This window comes from Pungitius pungitius, chromosome 14, assembly GCF_949316345.1.
Source record: "Pungitius pungitius chromosome 14, fPunPun2.1, whole genome shotgun sequence".
NCBI lineage: Eukaryota > Metazoa > Chordata > Actinopteri > Perciformes > Gasterosteidae > Pungitius > Pungitius pungitius.
In genome coordinates, this window is record NC_084913.1 from 4,324,613 (window position 1) to 4,332,720 (window position 8,108).

Below are 8,108 nucleotides of genomic sequence, written 5' to 3' on the forward strand. Positions count from 1 at the left end.
TCCTTCCTGGCACCCCCCCCCCCCAAACACATGGTTTTAATGGCCCCGTTTCCTCGCTCCCTCGCTTTTTCGATTCACCTGTTTCGTGTTGCCGTTTTGAGCGCACGTGTCCACGTTCACACGCGGTGACCCCTCGAGAGGTTCCTTAGCTGGAGCTGCCTGCTCACTGAACTCACGGAGACGTGATGCTTTCCCCGTTTCCCATGCGTTCGCTCCTCTTGGCCTTGACTGCGCGACTCCCGATCCCAGCGATGCATCACGCATTGGCCCGAGGCCCCCGTCTTCTGCTTCCGCTGCGCATCTTCACTTAGGCACAGAGGAACTTGTGGTTTGCATTAGCAGCACACGGAGTGTCTCGAACTCTCTTGAGTTCCCCCGTAGCACTGACCAGTGTTTCCCTGCAGGATCTGGTGTTGCAGACTAAACACGAGAGTTACAGCACTTACGCGTGCAAAGTTCAGAGCAGTCAGTAGCTCAATTATTCATAAAATACCGTTGTCTCTTTCAAACAGTTTTATCTCCACTCTCGTTACACTGATTTACCAGGTCTGTGGATATGCTCTTTGTTCAACTGCAGAAAAATAAGATGAAAAAAAACCCCCTTAAAGATCTTATGTTGCATCAGGCAGTACAACGCCTGGATGAGAAGAAGCTGACGGGCAAAAGTGTTTTGTTAGATGGTGTGTTTGTGTGATCAGTGCCCTCAGATGCTGTGTGATCTTCAAACAGGCAACCATGACCACGAGGAGCAGATAATCCCCATCATGTGACCGTGGAGCGATTTAAAGCGAAACCGTGAATGAGTGAAGAGCGGTAATTAAAGAAGAGGATTGGCTCCATCAAAAGAAGCCCGGATGAGACGGGTGCTCTTGAGTCATGCCCGCTGCTTTAATCTAACTCTCTAATTAGGTACCAGAGGAGCAAATGAAGAGCGAAAAGAAAAAAGAAAAAAAGATGCTCTGTTTCTGCTGCTCTGAGTCAAACTTAAGGATCCATCCTCATCTGGATTAAATAACTGCACGCTGTAGTAGATTCGCTCTCACTCGAACAGCAGCAATAACACAGTGTGTTTGGTTCTCACACAAAGCCGTACACAAAGTCAGCTGGCCAGTCTCCTAAAACGTATAACCTGGATGCAGCCCCCCCCCCCCGCTGGGAGAAGGGATTGAGGTTTTTTAAAATAACCCCCTATGGCCTAAAGCCTCCTAATGGGACAGTGTTTACTGACTAGTTAAATAGGGCCCCGACTGAATGTGTGAGCACATACAGATATGAGTGTGTGTCTGTGTGTGAGCCCTCCCACAACTAAAAGTCTTTCTCTTGTACTGGCATGGTGAAACAAATAAAATGACAAAACTGTGTGAACACTTTTATACAACACAATCATGCAATCGGTCAGGTGTGTGTGTGCGTGCGAGTGTGTGTGTGTGTGTGTGTGTGTGTCTGCCCTCAGTAGATGAATGTCTTGTATTTGGGCACCCGTTTAAACTGAAAGTGTGAAATTAAAATCCTTTTTGATTTTAGGTTGACTTTATTCACAAGCTCATTGGCTTACTTTGTAATTAGTGGGCAGGTTAACAGTAGTTTACTGTAAATCAACAGTAACATTTGTTTGTCTTCATGTCTTAAACGCTAAACCTCGCCCAACATGTGACCTCTGTCACATGATGACAGGATGACTCTTCTTGGTGAAACCCGGAGAAAATCTTTGCCAGACTTTCTAATCTCTGGCAGTGTGTGTGTGTGTTTGCAGCTGAGGTCTGGTGCCAGCTGTGAACAGTCCCTCATTAGCACTATTTTCATGTGACCAAGCTGCACCGCAAAGGGACACACACTTTCAAACAGTTGCATACAAAATTAACAGTGCAGGCAAACACCCGCACACACACACACACACACACACACACACACACACACACACACACACGCACACCACATGACCAGATGAAGAGGAACCATTGTTCGGCATCACAGGACCTCTTTACACAAACACACACAATTCTCCTTCTGCATTGCCAATCGTGTGACCACCAGAGTTGCCCTTGTTTAAATATTCTGTGGGTCTACATGCTTCCACATGCTTCCACTGACTGTAGACTGCACAATCCCTCTGTGTTCCTGCTAGCAGAACAGAAATCAGTGTTGCACCCAGATCTGAAGCCCACATTTGATCCCCCCCCCCCTCCCCCCTCCGGCCTCCCCTTGTTGCCCCGGTGTGACGGAGGGGGGGCTTCATGGAGCTGTCAGACTGTGGCAGGCGGTGACAGTAGCAGGCCATTAGCCCGCTGAGCTAAAGTGGGTGAGGTCAAACCCTTCACCTCCCAGTCTGGGGATCAGAGGTCGAGAGATCACAGGGGGAGAGGGTGGGGTAGGAATGGGGGGGGGGGGGTGGAGATGTCTGACCAGCTCCAACTTATTTTTGCCCTTCCTGTGGCGACCAGTCAAAAGACAAACATGCTGAACTATAATTTATGAGCTAATGCGCTTTCTTTCATTTCTTCTCCACTTTTGTTCTCAGCTTTTTTTTTGGGGGGGGGGGGGGGTGATGTACATTTACGACTTAAACCTAGTTTTTACTGCACGTAAATCTGCAACTGCACCCAGCTAGCGCAAGAATAGCAAAGCATTTAGCATTGTGTTAGTGAGGATCTTTCATCTTGCTGCTGCAAATACTACCAACCAGACCATGTGAACATCAATGCATTATGTCAGGTCTCCCAAACCCTGACCCACAATTCCTCATTAGGTAATAAAGACAATATCCAGGCATTGTAAATCTGCTGTTTTATTACAGCCGTTTGCAGTAAATAGCAATGTGTTCTCCGAACCCAAGGCCTGTGTAACAGTTTATGGCAGCACCTCGGCGCCCAAGTCAGTCCCGCGCGGTTCTCCTCGCCGTCTCCAGAAACCATTCCCCAGGAAACCCCCCTCTGGTCACTGTTGTTCACTCTCTTCTTCCTTCTTCCTGATACTGCGGCAGCTGCCGCGTCTTCGTTACGAAGCGAATGCAAACGCGCACAGCTGTGTGACTCGTGTGTGTGTGTGTGAAACCACAGACACTTGAGGGAAACGCACCTGTGACACAGACCGATTCTCACCCCGCTGCCTTAACCACACCCGACGAACCACATCCCCCCCCCCCCCCCCTCCCCACTCCCTCCTCCTCCACCACCACCACCACCAGGCACATGCATCCAGAACCAGTACTCGAACTAAAGTACCCACATCTGCCCCGGTCCTTTTCTCTTCGTTTACCTGGAGGTGTTCCAATGCACTCGTGCGGCTCAATAGCGGGACGCTAACCCCGAGGCGACGATGCGCGCAACGCGGGGTCAAAAGACGTCCCGTCGCCAAGTGCGCGCGCCGCTGAACCTCCCCCTATTGAAGTCGACAATCTACGAACCCTCCTGTTCCTGTTTTTGTTGAGGTGCGCAGCCGTGTGTCACAATATCGCCTCATTCCTCATGAAAACAAGCGAGTGCCACGCTGTCACTTCCCCTCTTGCACCGTGACCCCCCCCCCGCTGGCATCCTGTGTCAGAGTGATAAGCAATCCCCTGATACCTCTCAGAACAAAAGAGCCACAGGAAGGGAGGGGGGGGGGGGGGGTCAGGCACTTGCCACATAAGCCTGCCAAGAAATTACGGTGCTCCATATGTTTCAGGTTGGGGCTCAACTCAAAACAACCCCCCCCTGACTGCGCAGTCCAGTCGAGTACGATTAGGAGACGTACAACTCACTTATGGATGGACTGGTGCTGAGCAGTGATGTCATCATTCATCAGCACTCTCGCTGACCTGCTAATTGCGGCGTTTGTTGGCGCCGTGCACAAAGGGACGATGGCCACGCCGTGCACTCCCTTTGAAGTCGTATCGGCTGACCTCTCTGCTTTGGAGAAAGCGCCATTAGTCGGATGGATCGTGCTTTAAAGGGTTGTAAAGTCACAATGAGGCTAAGGGGTGGAGGAGGAGGAGGTAGGGGGGGGGGGGGGGAGGGTTGGGGGGGAGTCCAGGCCCGAGGTCCAGCGGTAAAAAGAAAAACCTGCCTCTCAGAATAAAACACTGTGGCGGGTGGCGGTGACATTGTGGTTGAGGTCCCGAAAAGCACCACCCGCCTCGAAGAACTATCAAATGGTCCATCTGCGGTCATGGTTAGATTTTGCCTCGCTGGTGAAGAAAACAACCCAGAAAACCAGTAATAAATAAATAACAACAAGAGCGTGGTGAACTCTGTCGAGTTGGCAGGGGATGTGGAGTTGAGGTCGTGCCAAATTTGAAAAGTAATCTCCACTTTTTTTAAACCCCGTTGAACATTAATCCTGCTCAGCGCGAACACTGCAAACACCTCCAGCTGCGTCCGCGCTCTGCGCCGCGTTCCCCTCGTTCCGTCCAACGCGAGGCTGTTACTGTACCATGAATCACCAGGGTGCACCGAGAGCCGATTAATAAAACTCAGAACAAATGGAGGGCAACCCAAACCAGCTGTTTGTGCCTTGGTGAACCTATCAGCGAAGGGCTTATAAATCCTGAGAAGCCCGATTTCTTTTTTTTTTTTTTTTTTTTGGTTGGGTATCAAATCTGAAACTGAACCCTGTCCAAATGTAAAAGGGTGCCAAGTGCCTTTTCCACAATAGAAACAAGACAGATGTTGGATCTTGAGTTCGTACCCTGGCAGATCCGTTGAGTTATGGTCTGAACAGGGGCTCTGTGGGGGAAAAAAAAAAAAAAAGCTGAACTTGTCCAACGGGTGGAAGGTAAAGGGAGTGATGCACGTGTTAACCTGTTGGCTACCTCCAGGTCAACGCGGTCAGTAAATAATATTGAAAGCATAACAGCTACAGGCACAAGACACCGCGTTAAGGGCTAATCCGGCAATAAAGACGCCGTGTAGGATTTCAAGGACTACTTCAAAAAAAAAGTAACGTAATTAAGGTGAAAAGTTCATTCTCAGTCCCGCTGTGGAAACCTTGTTTACCTCAGATCCATTTTTTTGGGGGGGGGGGGGGGGGGGGGGTAGGTGGAGCCTGCCAAGTTCTTTGATGTTTGGCGCTTACTCTATCGACTCCTCCGGGGCAAAAAGTGGCTCCTCAGCAGCTACGCGCCCCACAAACCCGCCACCGGCTTGGTCTGTCAGGCATCTGGTGCCGGGCGGGTACTGCTCACTGGGTCTTAAGCGAGCTTCTCTATGCACGTAATGTCGGGCCTGCAGGGGGCGCCGCGCCGATGAGAGCAGCCAGCCGGGGTCGTCAAACGTGGCGGTAAAACCCAAAACTCACCTGAGAGGCGCTAAATCGCCCCGTGCATGAGGGCAATGCAGAATCGGGTCCGAATTAAGTGTGATTTAAGAGATGAGGTCACGCTGTCGACGCTCACTTGTGATTTATTGAATGTGGAATAATTCCACAAATCTCCATTATTGCCGTTCGATGAATACGGGGGACAGACGTCGTCCACCCTCCCAATTCGTTTTGCTTATTGTTGCATTTCTCTCCTTGTCTCACTAGCGGCAGTGAGACTCGTGACACTTTGGAGAATGTTGGTAACTTTGGTAACGTCCAGATGACTCACAGGCGAAGGAGAAGAGGGGAGAGAGATGAAAGGCTGAATTGCATCGGAGATCCCTCTTTAGAACATCAAACAGAGAGCGTTTCTCCCAGCAGCCAGCGGGGCTCCACGGGGTGGGGGGGGGGGGGAGCGGTAATTTCCTGGCAGAGAGGGGCTGGACATGCGGCCCGACATCAAAGACACCCCCAGACCTCCAGACCACTGACTTTAAACACACACTCTTTTCTGTTTCGGACTGTGACATCTCTCTCTGTCTCTTTCTGGTCCCGTTTCTCTCATCCAGCCTGTCCTCCTCCTCCTCCTCTTTTTTTTCTCTTCGGCGCCCACACAAGTGCAGTTAAATCACAGGATTTGGTCGTTATTTTAAGGGCACTTACAGTCATCGTTTGAAAGAAAAGGGAACGTTTTTGAAAGTGAAAAGAGCTTCGAAGTATCGAAAATGTTTTAACGGAAGAGAGGTTTTCGGTTTTGATTTCGTCTTTCAAGTCCAGATGCCTTTCACTTACAGCTCACTTTCCTCTTCATGTATACAGGTCATTTAAAAATATATATATATATACACATTTAAGTTTTTACTAAACCTTATTGGATCTAATGGATGTTATGAATGAGAGTTTTCAGACAGGGAGCTAAAGGCGTTGCTAGGAGCAACGGGAAGCAGCAGACTGATTGAGGTGTCTTTTTGATATTATTGTCTTGTTGTGGTTTGGGCATTCGGGGGTCTGTGGTCCATTCAAATTCATTGTTGTACAATCCCCGCCTTAAATGATGTTAGCAAGACATTTCGTTGGCACAAAGGCGATACCACACAATGGATTCATGTCAGTGCAGTTCGCGCTTAAATCTTAAATCATCCTCATAGCTTTTCTAAGAGTGAGGAGTGAGAGTCCTGGACCAGATGAGAGGCTTCTGAAGATCTCATCAGTGTTGATGTGACAGGTGGCTTCATTATGTGCTGAAGTGAGCTGATCTGGGATCCGTCGTCTCCATAATTACACGCATTGTTTTGTGCTGAAATTAATATGCATCAAATTTTCTGTCAGGTTGTTTTTTTTTTCACTTCTGAAAGTAAAAAATCATTGTTGCTGCAGGTTTAAACATTAAAAAGTCCAGTTTGGCAACAGTTAAAACCTTTGTTCACAAAACTGTAATTAAACTCTTTGAACGAGTCCAATGTTTTTTGCTTTTTATGTTGTTTACTCTAGATAAGTGAGGCCTCCATTGACTTCATGTCAACTGGATGATAGAGAATTGTTCCGTACCCTATTGATGGTGACATGAATTGATGTTAGGATGTGATAAGTGTGACAGCCTAATAACAGGCCTCCTGCCAGTGGGAAATGAACATGTCAGAAGCAAAGCTGTCCTCTGACCTGCCTACATTTATTCACCGAAGAAAACCACTCTAGTGGCGCTTGAAGAGACCGCCGACACGTCTTGTTTTATCATCAGTTCATATCTGGTGAACAAAATCCTGGCAATTTAACGGCTTCTCATGTGGATTTGACAGAGGTTCATGAGAGAAAATAAATGTATTTAAATAGATTCATTAGTAGTGACTTGCTGATCTTGTATGAGTCCTAAACATCCTCCTGTTAGCGGCCAATGGGTTGGAACTTTCTAATGACATGTATGTGAGGAGGAGGAGGAGGAGGAGGAGGAGGAGGAGGAGTTAAATGGGGGAACAACAACAACCAGTATTACAACTGTGTCATGATTTCACGAGACGAGAGCAGAGACATCTTGCAATGTTTGGTCTTGGCCAGACTATTAATTGAAGGGAACATGTCACATGACGAGAAGCAGTTTGTGCGGCCGTTAGCGAAACCACAAAAGTGTGCAATTAGGCTTCAGTCCAGTTGAGTCTCACTGATGACGAGGGCATTTATTAACCTCGGGGTGAGCGAAACAAATGTAATTATTGACCGTCAGTGTCATGCAAACAACTTTTAGCTGTGCAACCAAATAGTCCAATTAGGGCCACAGAGTGTGCAGTTACACCACCTGGGTTATGTATCCACAGCACTGCATTCACTGTGTAAAGGCTTCCTCCTCCAAAGTACATAAAGTAGTTCAGCACAGAGCATTTTACCGCCAGGAGCCATATTACAGGATAATTACAGCATGCAGTTGTGTCTGGGAGGGAGGACGTCCAAGGCCACTGGAGCTGCTCATCTGGAACACTGTGTACAAAGATAAGTGGGGCTCTTTCCCAGCTTTTTTTTTTTCCGGGTGTGTTGGTGCCTCTGTTTTGTGTTTCATATGTGCCACTGCATTCACACACACACACACGCTTACCCTTTTAAGGTTACAATTCAGGGCGGGATGGAGGCGGGCCCTTGCCCCCCCCACTCGCCTCAGGTGACGGGGCCCCCGAGGCCCGCGGATCTCGGGAGTCCGGCAGGTCTCGCCGGGGCGGCCGGGCCGATCCGCCGCGAGTGGAGACTCTGGGCTTGAGCAGCTGCGCGCCTCACAATGAATCCACCATCAATCCTGAGTGACAGGCCCGGGACCGACCGAGCCCCCCCCCCCCGAGCCAGGTGGC